Here is a 23,303-nt window from a genome sequence, read left to right as displayed (position 1 = left end):
GCTCTTAATAATTTTGCGGAGAGGTTCTTCGTAAGTATGGGTGGTTGCCGAATCTTCCTTCCATACCTTTTGCCTGTTACCCTTTTGGTTGCGGGTGTGGATAGTGTTCTGGTGGCCAGAGTCAAACTGGCTATTGAGCGGGGCCTCCTTTCTGTTTTGTGGTTGTCACAACTCCTGCCCTCGCCCTCCGGCGTGAACTGCGCTCGCTAGTTCCAGAGGCCCCCTGGTCAGGCCTCTGGTCTGTGCTGCTCCCAGTGCTGATAGGAAGGCGGGTTGCGCCCCCTCCCGAGGCCACGTTCTGACTCCAAGCTCCAGCACGATAGGCAGGCGGGTCACACCCCCTCCCAACGCCACTTCCGGTGACTCGCTCTTGCTTAAGTGCGCAGGTTACGCCACTTCCGGCGCTGCAGTCATGCAAAGTAGGCCGAGGCGTCGTACTGCTTCCCCTTGCCGTGGTCCAGAGCCGACTCCGTGTTCCCGGAGCTGAGCTCCTGCAAGGTAGGCGAGTGGGTCGCACGCCCTCCCAGCGCGCGTTTTGGCTCCTTGCACCTGCACGGTAGTTGGGCGGGTTCCTCTCTCGTTCAGTGCCGCTCCCTGCGCCGCTTTGGGTCCGAGCTCCGTAGGCGGGCCCGGAGAAGACAGCCGCAGGAGACCTCGCCCCAGCTCTGTGCCGGAACTCCGCTCCTTGTTCGTCTTCGAGGTGGGAGTTCACAGAGGCACCAGGGCAGAAAGTTCCTATCTTCCTGGGGCTGTAAACAAATCTCAGTCCCACTTGTGAGGTTGTGGAACTCCTAGGTCTGGACTCAGGTTTCGCCCCCGTCTCCGCCTGGGCGCCTCGGACAATATGGTGGCTGTGGTTGAGCCCCGCCTCTCTTCTCCCAGCGGGGGTAATGGTTCCGCGGGTCTGCCGAGACAAGGCTACAGTGCCTCTTCCCCCAGGGTGCACCAGAAGTGTTGCTTTGCTTTTATTTTCGAATTTTATGGGGGATCCAGGCTGTTCTGATCTGTATACCGTCCTAGCCACGGCGCACAGCAGCCTGCAGTCCCCGAGGTTGCCTCTGTACGGCCTGCCGGAGTCCTCCACCTGGCTCAGGCAGCCTGTCCTGTTTCACCCCTGCTGGTTCGCGTCTTGGGCTGGGGGGGGGGGGTCTCAGGGACCCTTTGTGCCCGTTTAACTTAATTCTATCTGTCAAGGGGTGCTTCTTACAGACCCGAGCCTCGGAGGCTCCCCCTCCGTCCCGCTGGCCTCTCCGTTGGAGAGGGGGAGACCCAGCGAACGAGTGCTATTCCTCTTTTGCCGCTCCCTCCCCGCAGGACTGACGGCACTGTTATGCTTTTTCTTACTTCTTTTTTTCTTTTCTCCTACTGGGTTCGTGGCGTCTTTGTCTTTTGAAGAAGGCAATGTTGTGTCAGAGTTCCGCAGGTGTTCTGAGTGAATGGGTGGGTTCGTGGATGTAAGTCTTGGTGTATTTGTGGGAGAGGGTGAGCTACCAGCGAGCGTCCTCCGGCATCTTGGCCCTTTCCTCTTCACTTGTAAATTAATGTTTTTCACTTGGGAAATTTATATGATTTCAACCCTTTTAAATGTGTAAGAACATGTTTCATATCTTCAAATATATGGTATGTTTTGGTAAAATTTCCATGTATACTTGAAAAAAATGTATATTCTGCTGTTTTGGGGTGAAACTGTCCATAAATGTTGATTAATTCAAGTTGGTTGATAGTGTTTATTAATTATTGCGAAAGAGGTGTTGAATCTTCATCTGTTTCTCCTTCATGTGGTATCAGTTTTTAGATTATATATTGAAATGACATTACTAGCTGAGTATTTTAGATCATTATATTCTCTTTATTATTAGAAAATGACTCTATTCTTTGTAAAATTCTTTGTTCTAAAATCTGCTTTTTGATAATGCCACTCCAGTTTTCTTTGATAATCATAAGCATGGTATATCCGTCTTCTTACCTATGCTTTTCCTTTAAGTCTATCTGTAATTTTGTAAGTAATTTGACTTCTTATTGACAATGAATAATTGGATGTTTAATAGGCAATATGATTCTTTTAATTGATACGTGTATTCAGTTTATTTTAATTATTAGCATACTTGTATTTAAATATTCCATATTTTTATTTGTTTTCTATTAGTCATATTTTCTTTTTTTTTTATTCTATCTTTTTTTTTGGACCAATACTTTTTTTTTAATTTTTTTACCTCTACTGTAGGTTAATTAGCTCTACTATTTGTGGGAGTTTTTTTTTTTTTCCCTCTAGTTTGGGGGTTTTGTTTTTCAGTGATTGCTTGATTGGTTATAGGATATAGCTTTAATTTATCGCAGTCTACCTTCAAATACGGTTACACTATTACATCTATGGTATGAGGACTTTACAGTATTGTATTTTCTATTCCCCCCTTCCAGTCACTGTTCTATGTTACCTGTAAGAGAAAACCTCAAATCCTTAAATAGTCTTTGAAGATCTACCATCTCACCCTAAACTTCCCTGTGACTTTTATCTCACCGTACAATATTTTACAAACCACTTATTTCTACCAAATGATTCATTCATGCTTTGAACTCTCCTGGTATTCTGCTCTATTCATGTTATAAAGAATTATAGACTAAGTTTTGAAAAACTGAAAATTTGACAGGGAGCACTCAGGTTTCACACAATTAACAACTACAGGAAACAGCTATAGTCCTTAGCATTGGAGGAAAAGGGAAGTGGTTGGAATTATTAAAATTTAGAAGCTTGGTGGAGGATTCCTGGGATGGAAACTCCTTTAAAGAGAAGGTTCTACTCAATGGAGGTTGGTGTCTCTTAGTTTGGAAAGAAGTCACAGGGGCTGGGGACAGACCTTTGTGAAAGGTGGCAGGTGCTGATTTGCTTGAGGGGTCATGAGTCTGATTCTACAAATACCGTTAAAAGCAGAAAACCCTGCAAACTAGTTAATTGCTACTATAAACACATTGCCTTTGTTGGAGGGATGCATTACTGGAATGACAGTGTAAAAACTAGTAGCCAAAAACACAGGAAAATGTTGTGAATGGGAAGAAATATGTCCTCCCTCCTCCTGCTTTGGGTCTGTTTCCAGTGCTCCTGATGATCAGGGGCTAAAAGAGAGCAGCTGGAGGGACTGAATGTGGTTGGTGGAGTCCTAGCCCCAGCATCACAAAGGGTGAGCTTGAAACTGAGAAATAATAGCTTAAATACAGACACAATCTCACACCTCTTTTAAGTCCAAATGCTGCCTTCTCTTATAAACTACACTGTTAGGAATGTAAAATGAGCAAAAGAAAATCACTTAAAATATGTGGATGTCTTGTAAGATTTAGTGACGTTTCAGAAATACCCCTGTTGTTTCGAAATACCAAGATGCATGTGTTAGAAAAGACAGATGAGAAAAAAACCACTGATTTTCTTAGAAAGCTTTTCGAAATGAAAAACAGGTTTAATGAGAAATGATCATTTTTAGTTGTTTCTCCTTGGGTAATCTTTGGATTGCCAGTGGGTCGATTCAGTGGGTTTTGTAATATTTTTCTGTTAATTTTTTTGCATTTGAGTAATATTTATTTGGTAAGTTTTATCACTAAAGTCTTTGCTACTAGAATATTCTCAACTATGTCCTGCATCTACCCTTTGGGATGTTTCTTACACAACTGATCTACCCAGGAGGACCAAGTGTATTACAACAAATCCCTCTGAGACTTGCTAAGAAGTCCTCTGGTCGAAAGGAAAATATACACACAAGACTGTTATTTCTCTGAACTGAATTCCTAAGACTTGTCTGTATGGTCTGGGGAATTGTTAGAGGTGCCACTACTAAATCAGGAAGATTTGCAAACCAAGGAACAAAGGATTCTATTAGATAAAAATGTATCTTGAGGCTTTTATGTTCTCTGCCCCAGTTCGAGTTCATTGGGGAAATGCCATGTTGTGGCTGAATTAATACTGTTCAAACTGAATTTGCATATCATTTTGCTTTTAAGAAGAGATGGAGAGGAAGAGAATGACATAAATATGATATTTTTCATTAAACCAAATATACTAGTTTCTGTTAAATTATTTCAAATACAAAAACTTTATTAACAGGAAAATGTTTTTCATCCAGATCTTTTGCAACTATATTAGAAGAATCCCAAGTGAAGGGGTTTGCACAATAACATGAGTCTATTATGATTGACACTAATGAAATTCTCAATGCTTAGTAAGAATATGTTTTATAGGAAATTATTCATTCATTCATCAAATATTAACTGAATGTCTACTACTCATGAATCACTGAATCAGATAATTTAAGACATTTCCCTCTAATCTAAAAAGGAAAAAAATCCTTCTATTTCTTTCTCAAATATGACCTTTCAACTTTGACTCCTTCTAAGGATATACGTACCCCAAGAAGAAACACTAAGAATTTCAATTGAGAGATCAGTTTTATACAAGCAACTAATTCTGATTTTTTCTGAAGCCCATAAAGCTCACTTCAGTTTCCCCAGTTGTCAGCTACACATTTTGCTACTCACCCAGAATAAAGTATTACCCTTTCTTGCCTCTCTTGCAAACTGGGTGACCATTTTGTTAGATTCTGGGCAATGAGATACAAGTAGAAATGTGTGAAGCTTCTGTGTATTCTTAAAGGAAGTTGACTTGTCTGCAAGTGTTATTTTGAAAAGAAAAAATTTTCTTGCCTTTTTCAGTTAAAGTTTATAGACTGCCTGCATTCCTTGACTCGTGCCCTTTCTTCTGGCTTCAAAACCCGAAACGTAGTCTCTTCAACTCTCTCTCTCCCTCTCTCTCATCTCTCAGATCTCTTGGCAGGGCTGAATTCCTTCTGAGAATTCCAGAGGAGAAAAAATTCTGCTAACCACTGTCATCCTGAATTATCTCTTTTATATAATTAGACCTCTGATAGGTCTGATTTTATAAATTTTGTTGTGACTGTTTAACCTATATTTATAAGAAATATTCATACTCAGTTTTGCCCCTTATAGAGTCTGTGTGATTTCGGAATGAGGGTAATGCTGGCCACACAGAATGAGTAGCGATGTATTCCTTTCTCTTCGATTTTCAGTAAGAGTTTACATAGAGTTGGTATTATTTCTTCCTTTAATGTTTGGCAGAATTCAGTAGTGAGGTCATCTATGCTTGGAATTTCTTTTGTAGGAAGATTTCCAACTATAAATTCAATTTCTTTAGCAAATACAGCTATTCAGATTGTTTACTTATACTTAAATTAGCTTTGATAGTATTTGTCAAGGAATTTACCCATTTTATCTAAATTGTGGAATTTATTGGTATAAAGTTATTCGTATTATTCTCTTATCCTCCTTTTAATTACTGTAGAATCTGCAGTGTTACCTGTACTTTCATTACTGATACTCGTTATCTGTAGCTTATCTCCTTTTTCCCTAATCAGACAGCCTAGAAACTACCAGTTTTGTAGATCTCAAAAATCCAACTTTCAGTTTTATTGGTATTTTTCTATTGTTTTCCTATTTCATTGATTTCCCCTCTGATTTTTGGTATTTCATTTTTGTTTTTGTTGACTTCACATTTAATTTCTTCTTTTTCTAATGTTTTAAAGTGGAAAAAAGATCTTTCTTTTTTCTAACATAGTCATTTAATACTAGAAATTTCACCCAGCTACAGATTTAGTGGCATTCCACAAACTCTGGTATATGTTTTGTTTTCATTTTCATTCAGTGGAAAATATGTTCTAACTTCTATTTGATTTCTTCTTTGGCCCATGGGGTACTTAGCGGTATGTTATTTAGTTTTCAGACATTAGGGGAGTTTACAGAGGTTTTTCTATTACTGTCCCTCTTCACAGCTATTCCAGTTACATGTGAATTAGGGGACTTGAAGTTGTCCCAGATATCACTGGTATTCTTTTCATTTTTAAAATTTCTTTTCTTTCTCCATTTCATTTTGAACAGCTTATACTGCTGTGTCTTCAGGTCCATTATTTTTCATTCTGCACAACCAAATTGCCCATTAATTCCATTCAGTATATTTTTCATCTTACACATTTTAGTTTCACCTTTCAAGTTCAATTCAGGTCTTTGTGAGATATTTTCTGTTTCTACTTAATTTTTTAAACTTAATTTTTTTGAACCTAACTTTTTGTATAGGGTAGAGTTACAATAATTGTTTTAATATATTTTTCTACTATTTCTACCATATGAATGAATTCTAGGTTAGTTTTGATGTCTGATTTTTCTCTTCAGTAGAATTACTGAATAATCAGTAGGTTGTATTTTCCTGTTTCTTCACATGCCTGGTAATTTTTATTTGTTTGTTTGTTTTTTTCTGTTTATTTTTGGTGTGTATAGGGGTAATTAGGTTTATTTATTTTTAGAGGAAGTACTGGGGATTGAACACAGGACCTCGTGCGTGCTAAGCATGCACTCTGCTGCTTGAGCTATGCCCTCCCCTCCTTTTATTTTATTTGGCTTTTTTGTTTTTCATGCCTGGTAATTTTTAATTGATGCTGTACTTTATGGATTTTCTCTTTTTGGGTGCTGGATCTGTTTACATTCCTTAACTATTTTTAAGCTTTGTTCTTAAATTACTTGGAAAGAATAATCTTTTCTTTCCTGTCTTGATTTACCAGGCATTAATTACCATGTTTAAGTTTTACCCTATTACTAAAACAAAATGCTTCTGAGTGTTTTACCCAGTGCCCCATAAATTCTGGTGTTTTTCAGTCTGATTAGGGGAACATTGGGAGCACCAAGTAGTGATCTCCTTGAAGACTTCAGGATGGTTCTTTCCCTGACCAGGAGTTCTTTCCTCACATGTGTGGCATGTGTACCTGAGAGAGCTGACTGGCATTTAGCCGCATACCTGAGTGGGACCCTGTGTAGCTTTCTTTCTCCCTTCTCTGCTACTTTGTCCTGTGGACTGTGTTTTTGTCTTACTGGATTTTCAACTCTGCATTTCCAATTTTAGGAATCTTTTGGAGTCTAAGTTCCCCTTCCCTGTGCTGTAGCCGAGCAACTCTCAAGTCAATAAACTGGGGCAATGATAGCGTTCACTTAACTTTTTTTCCATCTCTCTGGAATCGGTCCCTTTCAGTTGTTCTCATAAAATCCTACGATTTGGGGGGAGAACATATATTGTTATATTGTTTTATGCAGGAAAGAACTGGGCTGAAAATTATTTTTCTATTACTGCTAGTGTGACTCCAAAAGCACTTTTCACTATGTTACCTTGTCTTTTACAGAACACGTGTACTAGAATTTCTCTAACTGTTCTCTCCTACCTGAGGAACTATTTATTAAAAAATTTCCTCTCTGAGTTGCTGAGATAGAAAGATATCTTCCTCTGGTCTTGTGTACGCAGTGCTAATCAGTATGGTTATATTGAACACGAACACAGGTTTGCAAACTCTCAATCCATAGTATTTTTATTTATTTTGAATTAAGGTTTGCTGTAACAGTTGAAAAAATATATTACACTCCTCTAAAGCCTGATATAAAATCTTATAATATATGATCAAAAAAAAACCCAAAGGAAAATAATGCAAAAACATGCCAGTCACTTCTCCAGTCCCTTCTGCTCAGTCTCTCTCAGGCAGGTAGAGATAAATCATTGGTTGACTTTGGGCCCATATTACGGTGCACCTTTCCAGCTGTTTGTAGTTGACTTGAGATAACAATTCTAGAAAAAGGAGATTGGGAACCAAATTCAGCATTTTACTTGATTTTGTTTATTTTTAAAAATTGTTTGCAACTACTTGAAATTTGTAGAACCAGAAGATGGGAAAGACATGCTTGAGATACTGGACTTTAATAAATCTAAGTGCACAGATGAACAGAACAGCAGCACAGATCCACTATAATTCAAGGAAATTAAAATTTCCGTGCAGGATCCGAGACAATGTACCGTTTCCGAAGATCAGGCACCACCTGGAATGTGTAAACAGAGAAGTGCAAACTTCAGCTTCATTAGTCCTTCACTGAGGATCTTTATTTCTGATCCCAAAACAAAATGTACTTTTAATAACTGTAATATCACTGACCTTTCCCAACAGCTTGTTGACTGATTATATAACCTTTCACTCTGCTGTAGCATTGTGTGTCTTCAGCCTGTATCCTGAACACCAATTTAACTCCAGGGGAGGAAACAAACGGGTCAACCTATGGAATAAGAATTGTAAAGCATTTGGGCTATTGGGAATGCCCATCCCCTTAAAAAGATTTTTTTAAAGCTAATTAACTATTGATCAAGGGAAAAATCAAGAACATAGAGGCAAGAGAACTTTCTCTGCGGATTCTTAGTTGCCCAGGTAACCATATCCTGGCTTTGGTTTGTAGAGCTCTAGACCTGAATTTGGAAAGGAGAAAGAGTTCCTTTTAAAAATACCTATTTGTTTTTACCTCTGAGGAAATTATCACAGAACATGTATCATTTAAAAGGCCAGACAAAAAACAAGCACAAAACTCAGAATAGCTGAACAGCTGAACAAAAGTTTTCCTAAAAATTTAATTATTGCTTGGAGGAAAGACTGATTGAAATAACTAAAAAAAAAAAAAAATGAAGTAATATAGCAAGTTAGAAAAACTGTTTCAGTCAAACATTTAGCATCTGGCATCTAATATAAAAAAGGGAAAAAAGGAAAAGATTAGGAGACACATAGATACTTTATTTCTTTTAAACTTTTATACTTGCTCTTTGATCTATTTTTCTTGTATTTTCATATCTTACAGGAGTCAGTGATCAGATGTATACTGTTTTATCAAAAGTAGTTTTAAATAGAGAATATCAAATGTATGCATTATTTTATCTCTAGGATGAAGATTTCCATGTAAGTAATACGTTTTCCTGTTGAGCCTAAGTTTCCGTAAATAGCAGCACTTCCCCTCAGTGATAGCAGTTGGGATGTAGGACTAGGGGAAGAAGAAGGAAGAACAACCAGTTAAAAGGTTGATTTTTGAACCCAGTCTCATTTTGTAGTGTCAAAAGCCATTCTGTTTCAGAGTCAAACCTCTCTCTCTCTTGCTTTGTTTTTGAGATGAGGTACTTAAGGGATTCAGGAGAATTTGATGTATTCACCTGGGGACCCCTTAGCAGCATTTCTTAGAAAATGTGTATGTTTTTCCTAATCCTGAATTCTAAGCCAAAAAAAAAAAAAATCAATTGAGAAATCAGAAAATAGGAAATTATAATTCTCTTCTGAGAATTAAAACTAAACTAGCAACATAGAAATGTTAATGCTTTGAAAGAATCCACTCATATCAAGCTGGAGCAGAGGGGAAAAAAAGGCTGGCAGAAGTAGTAGAAGGTTATGGCCAACATTTCTGGAAACCAGGACAGGCTGATAGGAGAGAAATGTTAATGATGCAGTCAATGCCTCTCACTTGTAACCCTTGGCCTGTTACAAGTGTTGTGACCTTGTCTGCTGCTTAAAGTGATGCACTCATTCTTGCAAATAAAATGCATATTAGCAAGTTTACACTCAGAGTATACTTTATACTTATCCGAAAATTGGGGTTCCAGGAAATTATTATTCCTAAATTTGGAAGCAAAAGAAGCCTTAAATTGACCATTCTGACATAATGATTATGTGAAGTGATGTTATTCTTCTTAAAAATACTCCTGTTTGTGTTGTTTAAATACCAGGCAGAAATGTTCACTGATATTCTCCAGTTTTGCATGTTGGCTATATATGACTCTTCAAATCCATTAGCAGAAGAAATGCAAAGAGATGTGCACATGAAATGAATATTTGATCTAAAATATGAAATAGCAAAAACAATATCAATATCAAAACCAAAGTCAAAATCAGGGCAAGCAGACAAAACACCTTAATCATTAAGGAAAACCAAACTAAAAGGAGCTTATATGAAACAACTTTGTCTTAATGCCCAGAATAAAGGTGTTTTAGACACTCAATAATTTTATCAATTTTATTGCAAATTGGAAAGCATTTTTCTATGTCTAGAATTTTTGTCAAAACTATAGGATAGGGCAATTAATGTATTGGATGTTTTAAAATTACATTCTGAGAATGATAAGTTTTTGTGGTGTAATATTTCAACTTGTAAAATGATTTTTAGTTGGCATTTTATAGTCATGTTCCCTTCTACTCTAAAATATTTCAGGTACTGATCCCTTGTATGTGATATTGAAATTCATAATCTTACCAAATATGCTGGTTGATAACAAAAGCCAAATCATGCATTTATTAATACTATATATTTAATAGAAAAACACTGAAATTTTCTATCACAGAAAAATGATTTATTCTATATTATTATGATCATTTATTATTTTTTAAAGATAAATGTTATAAAAATTATTGAGTAACATGATTTTGGAGACTTCTCAAGAAATCCCTAGAATTTCAACTTTTCTAAAATTCACCCAATTAATTTTGTTACCTATTTGTCAACACTAAGAAAATTTAATTAAAATGATTACTTTTTAAACTTTTGATCAGCTTTTTGTTTTGCCTTTTAGCAATAGTGTCCTAATCTGTATTTGAAGACTTACTTTCACTCCTCACTCATTTCATTTTGTTTCAGTAAGCCTAAAATCCCACTCTGTGGTTACAAAGCTGAGATCCTGGCTTGGTCACTAAGAGTTCTTCTCTGTAATTTCCTGAACTTAAGACAGAGCTATCATTTTCTCTTTCAACTTTTATGTTGTGTTATTGTGTGGTCAAAAACTCAGAGTGCTGGCAACCATGGCTGTGGGCCATTAAGAGAAGCTGGAAACAGAAGTCAACACAGTGACAGAAGCTGTGACAAGAAAATGAAAAAGGAAAGAACATGAAGACAGACCCCAGATTACTACTTAAGATGATGGATTCAGTTGGGCATGAGACTAACTGAACACTTTAATTTGCAGGGTATGAAGTAAATGCTTCTTGTCTATTCTTATGTTGTAGAATTCAAGCTTGTTTGAGTTTCTGTAATTTTCAGGCAAAAGGGATCTAACAGATTGCCTTAGTCTGCTCCTCTGGTTACCATACTGGGTGTCTTAGACAACAGGAATTTATCTTTCACAGTCCTGGAGGTTGCGGAGTCCAAATCAAAGCACTGGAAGAGTGAGTCAGTTGGTGATGAGGCTTTCTTCCTAGCTTGAGGACAAGCTTCTCACTGCATCCTCACCTGGAGGAGACATGAATCTCAGGTGTCTAAAAGGCCCCATCTCCTAATACCATCACCTCAGGAGTTAGGGCTTCAGCATATGAACTTTCAGAGGATACAAATACTCAGTTTTCTCAAATATTAAGCTTTTCTCTTTTACAGAGATAGCTTTTTGCGTACTCAAGACCTCAGGGATTTATACTTAATAAACAATACCTTTCTAAATTAAACACCTTTGGCAAGGCATTAGTAAATAATTTCTTTCCATTTGGATTCATGAACTCTTACTAATCCTCTTGGCCTTTCTTAGTACTCTTTGTAATATTGCAATATAGGAAATGTTACTTTTATCACGTAATATTATTCATTTTTTAATTAAACAAAACCAATATTGATTTAGTTTTATCCATTAAAAAGGGAAAAAAACTGGCTTACTTCTTTCCACAATATACAATCTTATGCTTGTTCAGTAATTAAACAGTTGTAAAGATTTAGGATTTCATGCCCCACTGATTTGCCAATGATTATGACACAATCCACTGGATTTTCATTTCCCTTTCTTTTTGAATTCAGGTGAAGAAGTAAAGTTAATTATACTCTGGCTTATGACCCGTTGTCATCCTTGCTCCCAGCAAGCAGTCTCTTGTTTTATTTATTCCCTTTGATCCACATTGCCCACTCTTCCCTCTTCTCCCAGCATGGATAACTATTTTAATGTGTTTAGTATGTACCTTTTTGTTTGTATATGTATCAGATATGGCACATAATCTTCATGATCACTTCTTTCTTGAATCCTGCCACTTGTTCAAGCTCAGTCTTTACTGCAGCCCACTGAGCTCATGAGTGCTGACTTCCCTAAGGGTTGACTTTCTTCCTCAACCTTAAAGTGGAGTTATTTCCCTGTGGGGAGGATTTTGACCAGTGGAGACAGGAAATGAGAGAAATAAATTATCTCTTTATTCCAACCATCCATTGACTCTTCTAAAGCACAATTTTTTTTTCCCATAGAGTCTGTTACAGAAATGTCTCACATGGCCAAATCTATGCACAAGACACAGGAGAGACAAGCTGTGTCTTTTTGGAGCTCACCATGAAGCCTTGGCCAGAACAGTAATGCAGCACTCTGCTTGAGCATCTTACCCTTTTCCACCTCTCTGCTCTTTTCTCTGGGCGTGTACCCTCCAATAGATAATTAGCACTTACAGCTTGCTTCTGGCTCTGTTTTGCAAGCTTCTCAAACTGAAGATAGTATGAATTATGCATTCTTGCAAACTATGAATTGTTCGTTTGTGTGCATAAAGTTGTATTTACATAATGGTATTCTGTTTCTTACTTTCTCTCACTTAACACTTGATTTTCTAAGATCCATCCATGTTGCTGTATGTATCTACATGTTTTCCATTGCTTCCAACTGGTGCATAGTACTCTTACTTGCATTCACATTTTACACATACACTCTCCTAGTGCTGGATGCCTGTGTCCTCTTCCAAATACTTGCCACCACGAATAACACATCCTCACACTTCCCCTTCGTATATCTATGAAAAATCTCCATAAGGTTTATAGAGTAGAATTCTACAGGAGTAGAATTGCTAGATTGCCCGTTCTGTGTATCTTTAGTTCAATGAATATTACCAGATTGTTTGATGGACGTTATCAATCTACATTCCCACTGGCAGTGTAAAAAAGCCCCAGTAGTCACACATCATTGCCAGCACTAGAGAGTATCAAGCTTTCTAATATAAGGTGACATTTCATTGTTTGTTTCACTTACATTTTCCTTATTGTTAATGACATTGGATATTTTATAAACATGTTAGCCATTTGGGTTTATTTGCATAAATTGCCTCTTCATATATTTTTACATTTTGCCTAATTATTCTATTGAGGTGCCTTCATGTTGATTTGCAGAATATTCATTATAAACAATATACAATGTCATCAGTCCACTAACTTTTTTGAAACTTCATTTTTTGAAGAGATGCAATATGTATCTAATATTCATTAATAGTTTTGGTGGTGGGATGACTAACTTCTTTTTATTCCTGAACACTTTTGTATGGATGACCCATTCATTTGTTATTGTTGAACATCTTTTCTTGTGCTTATTTGTCATTTGTTTATCTTCTTGGGTGAGTTGTCTGTTCAGATCTTTTGCCCATTTTTGAATTGGGTTATTTTCTTACTGTTTAAAGAGTTCTTTGCATATTTTAGATACAAGTCCTGTGTCACATATGCTTTGCAAATATTTTACACAGCAGATTTTTTTTTACTTTTAGTAAGTCCATCTTATCAACTTTTGCTTTCATGCATCATACTTTTGATGTTATATCTAAAAATTTATCATGAAATCTAAGGTCACCTACATTTTCTCCTGTTTTCTTCTAAAAGAGTTATAGTTTTGCACTTTACACTTAGAATAGGATTAATTTTGCATTAATTTTTTTGTTGCAGTATAGTTGATGTACAATATTATGTTACAGTTGTATAATACAACAGTTCACAAATTTAAAGGTTATACTTTATAATTAGTATAAAATATTGACTGTATTTTGTGTTGTACAATATATCCTTATAGCTTACTTAAACATAATAGTTTGTACCTCTTCACCCTCTACTCCTATTTTGCCTCTTCCCTATCCCCGCTGGTAATCACTAGTTTGTTCTCTATATCTGTGAGTCTGCTTCTGTTATATTCACTAGTTTATTGTATTTTTTAGATACCACATAAAAGTAATATCATGTAGTATCTGTCTTTCTCTAACTTACTTCACTTAGCATAATACCGTCCAAGTATATCCATGTTGTTCCAAGCGGCAAAATTTTACTCGTTTTTATGGTTGAGTGGTATTCCATTTTTATGGCCTAACTGTATGACTACAGTAATCAAAATAGTTCAGTATTGGTGCAAAAATAGAAACATAAATCAAATGGAACATAATGGAGAACCCAGAAATAGATCTACACAAATGTAGTAAACTATCCTTTGACATATTAATCATAGTTAAGTTTCCTTAAAGGATAATTCCAACATGTGTGTCATATCAAAGTCTGATTCTGATGTTTGCTGTGTCTTCATACATTTTTTTCTTCCATTTTCTCCAAGCTTTGTAAATTTACGTTGAAAACTGGTCATGCTATATCAAAGTAGTAGGCCTTTATTATGATGAGTTATGTAAATCTGGCTGAGTTGTGTGCCGGATGTTTCTGTACATACTCACATTCTGATTTGACCTGGGAGAGCTGGGTGCAGCTGTATCCAATATATACTAAATTACTGTACTCAGAAAATAACAATAATTGCATCAGTCCACTCAGGTGATTTCAAAGATGACACTAATATAAGTAAAAACCACAAAAAGCAAATATATCCAAGCAATTATTTTTGTTTACTTTTATAAATTATTTTATTTTGGAATATAAAATCAATAAATGTTCATTCTTAAGCAACAGAATATATAAAAGTTTATAAAACAGAACATTCCATCTTTAGCTCTAATGATACTGTTTTCAGCAATTGTTAATAGTTTATAATCAAAATCAAAGTAGTACACAAAACTTTACCTGTTTACATGCTTATAAATTTATCATAAGCACATTTTCATGTCATTAAAAATGATAAATTATCACTTTTCATGTTGCATAATTTTCTATTGTTGGATACAGATTGTTTCCTTACCAGTAACTTAATATTAAATTTTTGTTTATAATTATACAAAATTTTTATATAATACTTCAGTAACTTTATTCATGCTTTTTCTTGCATTTTTTCTTTAGATGTATTTCTAAAGTTTGACTCATTTGGTCACAGCATGTTAATATTTTACATTACTTAATATGGATTATCAAATGCCTTTCCAAACATAATCTACTAAGTTACACTTCTATCAGCAGAATAATATACTGTTTTTTACGCTGTGCTCACTAATATATTTTTTTAACTTTGCTAATTAGAAAGGTGACAAGTAATAACTTTGTAGTTACAATATTTATTACTCTGATTTATGGTAAATTTGAACATTTATTTAGGTATTTCTTCTTTTCCGACTAGTAAGGAAAAAATGGCTTTTCCCCCACCTGGTTTATCTATTTCTGACTCTGTTTAGCTTATTGAGTTGACTCCTTAAATATTAAGAATTTTAAAATTTTGTTTTACTTGAAGTAAATATTTCCTTGTATTTTGTTCGTGGGTTTTTGGTGTTTTGTGTTAAGTAATTTAAACATTTTTATGCAGTCAAATTAATTCTTATTGAGATTTTTTTCTCATTTTAATTGTAATATGCGCATAATGTAGGAGAGGAAAAAGGTTTTCTCAACCCCTTAGGGTCTTTGGCTGGGTCTGAAAATTAAATTAACAGAGACAGACTAAGAAAAGCATACAAATTTTGTTGAATTTTTACATGTATATGGGCACCTTCACAAGAGAATGAAGAACTGAAAATGTGACCAAAACAGGCAACTTTTCTACTATTTAGACAAAGAAACAATACATTTGTGAAGAATTGACACAACAAAGGAGTTTGAGCTAGGGGTAGTAAGTATCTAGGAAGATATGGGTTAGTTTAACAAGGTTTCTTGGCCCCAAATTACCTGTTTCTGGTAATAAGAATGCCTTCTTTCCTTCTGGTACAGGAGGGGTAAATTCTACATGGGAGATACGTGACCCATTTCAGGGAAAAGAGTGAGGAAGTAGGGGAGGTCAGAGTGACCTTCCTGCTTCTACTGTTTTCTCAGACTTCATCAGCTTATAATAGTTAATTTGCCAAGGTGCCATATTTTGTGTTAGTGTGTTCTGAACCCCATCATATAACAAACAATACAAAATGTATGAAGACAAAACAGATTATTTTCTGCTAACTCTCCCCCCGTATTAACAGCCTTTTACTCTTTCCATGAATTTCTTTTTGCTGATGCAAATACATACACACCTATAAACATACAGGCAGTGTCTGCTTGTGTAATTTAAACAAAATTAAATATATTGTGCATGTAACTGCATTTTGCCTCTGTTTTTCCTCTTAAGGCTGTTTCATTGATGACCCTTACAGGTTTACAGATGATTTATTTTTATTTTCTTGTGCAAATATAGCCACATTTAATTATTAAATAAAAGAATCCTGCATTTCTTTTTAACATAGTTTTTGTTTCTCTATTTTCATGTTTGCTTTTCTTCCTTCTGTTCTCCTTTTCTTCTTTTTCAGCATCACCCAAAAACCTATCTCAGATGATTTCTCCTAAAAAACACATCTTCCTTATTTTCTTCTCACTCATAAACATGTGTCACTGTAGTTCTAAAAAAGATGTTGGCGTTATATCATGGCAAGTCACTAAAGTCCAGTTTTCTACTATATTCTTTTAAAATGTACAGCACCTTTCATAAATTTGTCAGCTTTTTAAATTTCCATGAATTTCCCATCTTCTATTTGACTATTTTGTTCCTTGTTAAAATGAAGAGCTGTTATATATATGTTGTATTTTATGTATATTACATATATTAACATTTTATGAACAACGAGCTTTACAAATATCACCTTCCTAAATATTTGTTTGTTGACTTTTTTCAAGGGTCTACTGCTGAGTAAGTAGTTTTTTACTTTTTTATATCCTCAAATATGTCAACATTTAAAAAAAAATAGCTGCTGGAATTCTTGTCTTATTTCTCCCCAGGTGACAGATACTAAATAAAGTATCAGAGTCTTTTATTTCAAGAATTTAAAAAATTATTTTAATCTTCACTACATCTGGATTTAATTTTTGGAATAGATTTGCTAGGAATCCAAATTTCATTTTCTCCTGGTAAAAGTCTGCTGTGCCAGTATTATTTGTGAATTAATTAATCTTTTGTCTCTGAACCCAGTTAGGACCTGGGTTGTATATTAATTTTTCATGTATTCTGGGTCCACTTCAAATTTATGTACTATGAAAAATACCTATGTCATAGTCATAATTATTTTGTAATTATTTAATGACAAGTGCTTTATAACACTTTCTACCATCTGATAAGGCATGTGGTGCTTTATTATAATACTTTTTCATAATATTTGTTCTTGAGAATTTATTCTTGCATAAGATTTAATATTATTTTATCTAATTCATCTAATTCTTTGTATTTTCTACTTACTGAATCAATTTTGTAGGACTGCCATAACAAATTACCACAAACTTCGTGGTTTAAAAGTGAGAAATTTATTATCTTACAGTTCTAGGTCCAGAAATCCTAAATCAAGTTGTCAGCAAGGTTGTTTCCTTTGGAGGCTCTGAGGGAGAATCTAGTCCATGCTTCCGTCCTAATCTCTGTTGACTTAGTAAAGGTGGTATTGGATTAAAACCCAAAGAATAAATGAAATGTTCACGAGTGCATTACTGATACAAATAATTGTACAAACAAATGGGGGAGAAGGAACAAATCTTCTTTACAGATTATTTCCAAATAGTAAGTATAGAAACAATGAGAGAAATAGAAAATTACAATTAGAATCAGTTACGAGGACTCAAGGCAACATCCACCAATGAATGCTAACATCACTGGGCAAAAGTAACAGAGAAACAGTATTTGCCCAGCCCCAGAGTAAACTGCCCCAGATTATTTACTAATTATTGTGACAGTTTTATCATGTATCCACAACTTCTTTGCTATTCCTTCCTCCTGAAGGGGGAGCTTAATTTCCCTCCCCTTGAATAAGTATTGGGTTTAATTATGGATTTTTAACAAACAATATGGAATGGGGAAAAAAGTAACTTCACAGTGCAGAACAGAAATCTTCCAAAAAATACATTAACATTGGTAGTTTTTAAAGCATCTCTTTCAGAATTGTCAGATCTAACAAGAAACTAAACGAACAAAACCAAGAAAGAAAATAGATAAACTGAATAAAAACATTAGCAAATTCAGTTTAATGGGTACACTTGAGAATTTGTATATTTTGAATAGAAAATACATACTTTTTCATATATTTCTGAAAACACATGAAAATTTAATCACATGATTGAAGAAAAGTGTAAGCAGTGATTTTATAAACCATGTTATTTGATCACTATAAAATAATGTTGAATATAAATGAGAAAATATAATCCTCCAGCATATTAACTAGTAAGAAAATAAGATACTTTCACCATGATAACTCTTGACTGAAAGTATAAATCATATCTTAAAAAGCACTTGAAAGATAAATTCATATAGATCTAAAGGACTCAGTAAAGTTATACTCAGAAAATAAGTTAAAGCTTGAAACACTTTAAGAAAAAAGGAAATCAGTACTCAGCATAGAAAACTGGGGACCAAACAAGATAAACTAGTAAAATAATAATAATACTATGGCATTTAACCATAGTTATATATGTGTCATATATATATTATATATATATATAAAACCTATAGTGAAAGAAAACAAAATTTTTAAAAATTGGAAGGAATAAGTAACTTCAAAGGTTTATCTTCCCAAAACAAAAGATTTAAATAAAATAGATTTTTGTGATACAGAGTTCAAGAGAGAAACAAAAGAGAACTTTAAGAACAAGAATGGAAAATAACCAAATATATATTAGAGCATTAAAGGCTTTTTCTATACTGAATTCTGATTTTTTTTTTCATTTAAAGATCAGGTTCATCACCATGTATTTCTTCTAATTTTAAAAATTGTGTGTATGTGTGTGTGAGATTTATTAACTCAGTTCTACTTGAAAGATATTTTCATTTGTATGTAGTGGAAACTGCTATTTGTATACCCAAATTCATTCTCTTGTAATGGAATTGTAGCTGATAAATAGCTATTCAACTAGAGAATCCATTTCCAAGCCTACTTTGCATCTAGGTTTGTCCATATGACTAAGCCATCACCAACGGAAGGAGGGAGGAAGTGATGGGCGCCGTGTCCTAATTTCCTGTAACTTTACATATGTATTTTTCCTCTTGCATCATCTTCTCCCTTTCTGTGAGCTGGCCCTGGGCATATTTGCATCACAAGTTTTGTCCAGTCAGGTGAGAGCAAAGTTCCAGGGGATAGGCAGTGAAAAGACTGAGTCCCTCATTCTTAAACCACAGACTTTCAGTTTTGTTTCCCCCTCCTCCTCTTTTCTGGAGTAGAGAAACTGTTACAGTAGTTTGTTCTTTACTCCAACTTTGATGTTACATATAAAGCTTACTGATTTTTCTTCTACATAGCCAGAAAATTGCTCAGCTGTATAAACTGAGTTTCCTTCTTTTGAGGTCCTACCTTTACTATATTAAAATGTTATATATTCTAATGTCTTTTTCTGAATCATCTATGCTACTCTAATCTGTCCTATTTCCTTTAATTTTTTTCTTAAGCACAAGAGAAATACGTGATCAAAGAGAGAGGCTTAGAGTTTAGTGGAACTTAGCCATTTGGTCTAAACTTTCTCAGCTGTTATAAAAAAAATTATGTCCAAAAATTATGAATAGATTTTTCTAAAAATGAAGAGTAAATCAGAGATGTTCCATGATTAATTAAGTTTGGGAAATTCTATGGGGTGCCATTCTCTCACAAAGATTTACTGAATATATTAGGGTATCAAACTTTGTAAACTCTTACAGCAACTAAGTATTTCTCAAGTAAATCATGATCATTGTACTGTTTTAAAAGAGACACCATTCAATGACCTCAGAAGTTCTGATATTCCACCAAACACTGTGAAACACAAATACAATCTGTGTGTTACTCCATGTAGCATCTTTTGTATCTTACCTAGTGCCGAGGGAGAGATGTCTGATGTCGAGTCACTCTGTGGGCTTCCACTACCCATTACTGGATTATCCTGACCGTTCGAGGTGTCTTTATGATGGGCTATAAAATACAGGAAACACAAGTTCACTGGTGTTGGCAAAGCATAAGGATTCTCACATTGGCATAATCCCTCCTAAATGGTCAGTGAGAAACATGTTGGCTATTTTTGATGACAGAATGGACACAAAAGTGGAGGCAGATTATCAAAATTCCTAATAGGTGGCTTATTGTGCTCAGTGACAGGAAGTCTGGAAAATTGTGTATGCTAACACACACAACTTCCAGGAGAGGCGATAATAATCCTCATTTCACTGAGGGCTGGGATATCTCTGTTTGCTAATTCTGTCTGCTTTGTTTCTTCATCCCACATCCAGTAGTTTCTTCTTTTCATCTCGTCTCATAGTTTGTTTTCTTCTCGAATCTTATTAGTACTCTTAAAAGTGATGCATTTTATTCCAGTCACTTAGTCTTTTAAGGCTATGTATGAGCTGCTTGGAGCTTTATATTTTGATATTCCAGACCTAAGCTTTTGAAGTTCAGAAGCTCTTACTCAAAACTGCCCTTTTCCATATTTTCCAAAACCTTATTTGAAGCCCCCAAACTGAGCATTTGCTACTCTGTTTTTAGCTCACCCTCTATTATCCCTTTTCTGGGACATAACATCAAATACCCTAAATGCTGTCTGAGTAGGAAGAAGGGTCATATGTTAACAAGAAGATATGTCTGAGAAAACTATCATGAGGAATATGTCAAAATATCATTCTTATACATGTCTTTTAAAATAACCTTTATACGTGACTTCAGAATGTGACTTCAGAGGTAACAGAAGAAAATTGCTCATTTTCTTCCATTGTCATTTTTTCTGATCACTGAACACAGGAAACCGATCCCAACGAGCCGTCTTCCTTCCGTACCATTCAGCCTTTAGTTATTCCTGATAGGTGAGCCTTTCCACATTCTCTGCTACCTTTTAAATTTCTTCCTTCTAGTTCTTTTCTTTTTTTTTAATGGAAGTTCAGACAGTCTTCTAGTTCTAATTCAGTTGTGTTACATGTATCTTTTTAGATCCTATGCTTCCATTGATCCTATGCTCAACAAAAATATAGGCATTCCTATAAAATACATTTGGAGCACTACTGAGAAGGTAGCCCCATCTAACTTCCCTAGAAAGTTATCATAAACCAAGTTTGATCAAAATTTCGATTTTTTTTTTCCTTTGGATGTGCTTCGTTATTTCCAGGCAGTTTAGTTTTAAAATACATATATTATTAAGGCAGGCATAGCGTGAGGATTTTAATAATTTACTGTGGAAAAGATTTTCATTTTTTTTTTTAAATCTGGAACCACAGGAACCTTGACATTTGTTGGTTGGCAAGGAGAGAGAAAGTGTGCTGATAGAGAATTAGTTTTCTATTACAGCCATAACAAATCACTGCAAACTTAGAGGCAGTTTAAAACAACACAGATTTATTCTTCATTCTGTAGGTCAGAAGTTTGATGTGTGTCTTACTGGGCTGGAATCAAGTGTCAGCAGGGCTGTGTATCTTACTGGAGGATCTAAGGGATATTCCTTGCTTATTTAGGTTATTGGCAGAACTCACTCTCTTGCACTTGGAGGACTGAGATTTCCATTTCCTAATTGGCTGTCAGTTAGGGTTGATTCCCAGCTTGTAGAGGCCTTGGCTCATGCCCCCCTTCCTCCATCATCAAAGCCAGAAGCCTCCTGTCCTTTTCATCATCACATTTCTGCCTCCTTCTTCCACTTTTAAGGGTCCATGTGATTGCACTGGGCTCATTCACACAGATCCAAGATAATCGCCTTATTTTAAGGCACCTGATTAGCCACTCTGTCTCCATCAGCAAGCTTATTTCCCTCTTCCCATGTAAAGTGACCTATTCGAAGGTTTTTTGTGAACATCTTTTGGTAGCCATCATTCTGCCTACCATAGAGAGGAAATGCATGCTAAAAATTAATCAAACTTACTGTCCATCTTAGCTACTATCTCCCAGGAACACTTTCTATCATAGTCCAAGGCAGGCTAGAGGCTAAATCTAATTCTAAAAGGCCATCTGAAAAAGTTTTCATGTAAGTTCATTACTGCTGCCTCGGTGGTCTGTATTTTTGTTTGTTTTATTCAGGGTAGAAAGAAACATTGGGTATATTTACTTGTCCATCTGCAAGGCAGACAAAATGCTAAATATTTACAAATCATTTTATGTTCCTCATATGGCTGGGCCATGTGACTATTGTTAACCCAATAGTATATTGATGAATATAATGTATGCACTTCCAGACTCGGAAGATTAAGAAAGTAAACCTCAGTGAGTAATCGTTCTCTCTTGCTGTGATCAGGGAGGAAATGTGTCAATGATGCTGACTTGGGTCCCTGAGTACTGAATGGAACGTATCACTGTCCCATCCTCTAGGGTATCATGTGAGCAAGCAGTACACTTTATCATGTTAAGCCTCTGCTATTTGGAGATTTTTTTGTTACAGCTCTTAGCCAACTCTCATAATATCATCTGTCAAATCCTCGTCGAGTGTATTAGTCGGTTAGGACTGCCACAATAAAATACCATAGGCTTAAACATCAGAAATTTGTTCTGGAGCCTGAGAAAGTCCAAGATTAAGGCGCCAGCCAATTCATTTCCTGTTAAGAGCTCTCCAGGAGCAGCTTTCTTGCCATGTCCTCACATGGTGGAAAAAGAGAATCTTGGTGTCTCTTCTTCTTCTTATAAGGGTACTAGGCTTTTTAGATTAGGGTCCCACCTTTATGACCTCATTTAATCTTAATGACCTCCTTGTTGGCCCTATTTCCAAAGAGGTTAGATTTTCAACATGTGAATTCCAGGGCCCACAATTCAGTATATAGCACTGAGAATTTACTTTCCAAAAGCTTGAATCATCAACCATCAAATACAAGTAGTAGAAAGAATTTTGCATCAGTGGTTCCAGACTTAGCTATGGATCAGAAGCACTTGGGGAAAGTTTAAACACACACACACACACACACACACACACAGAACACAAATTCTTGGTCTCACTCTTACAGCCAATGAATCAAAAATCTTCAATGATTTTAAAGGACATCAAATTCAGCTTTCATGTTGTCCAGATTATAAATCTAAGATTCAAGTTTCTTAAGTGATAGGCTGCTGATGCCATAGTCAGCACTGGAACTCACAATTCTCAATGCTTAGCCCAGTGATATTTCATTTCCTCCACACTGTCATTCTTCATATAACTCATGAGAAGGGAATGAGGGTTGAGAAGATATGCAAATTAAGCAATTAGAAGCAAAAGTATTAAAACTGTTTTTCAAAAATTGTCTAGAAATTAAATTGTAACCTGCTAATTTTGTAACACCTCCACCTCAATTTTTGTAAACATAAATGTCTACAGTTAGGCAATTTCATGTCATAGAAAGTACTGTGTGAGATATTAGCCACCTCAACATAATAGGT

At 35.5% G+C, this 23,303-nt stretch overlaps 2 long non-coding RNA genes across 7 annotated transcripts in view; one reads left to right on the top strand and one right to left on the bottom strand.

Annotated features, from left to right (window-relative positions):
* Positions 1-414: 414 nt before the first annotated feature.
* Positions 415-23,303, top strand: part of LOC116285734 (uncharacterized) — a 47,261-nt gene continuing 24,372 nt past the window's right edge. For all 5 annotated transcript variants that reach the window (XR_012064403.1, XR_012064402.1, XR_012064399.1 and 2 more), the window contains exon 1: positions 415-498. This is a non-coding gene — a long non-coding RNA (uncharacterized lncRNA). The remainder of the gene's footprint in view (positions 499-23,303) is intronic.
* The window catches only part of LOC140689450 (uncharacterized), a 186,351-nt gene continuing 170,427 nt past the window's right edge, over positions 7,380-23,303 (bottom strand). Inside the window, exons 2-4 of one of the 2 annotated variants that reach the window (XR_012064398.1) lie at positions 19,800-19,898; positions 8,022-8,139; positions 7,380-7,660 (exon numbers count right to left, since the gene is read on the bottom strand). This is a non-coding gene — a long non-coding RNA (uncharacterized lncRNA). Of the gene's footprint in view, positions 7,661-7,686; positions 7,909-8,021; positions 8,140-19,799; positions 19,899-23,303 lie in introns of those variants that run through there. The other variant, XR_012064397.1, reaches the window with a different exon arrangement.

The sequence above is a fragment of the Vicugna pacos genome, chromosome 26, assembly GCF_048564905.1.
Source record: "Vicugna pacos chromosome 26, VicPac4, whole genome shotgun sequence".
In the NCBI taxonomy this organism is placed as follows: domain Eukaryota; kingdom Metazoa; phylum Chordata; class Mammalia; order Artiodactyla; family Camelidae; genus Vicugna; species Vicugna pacos.
Note: the sequence above shows the minus strand (reverse complement) of the source record. Positions and strands in the feature narration are given on the sequence as shown.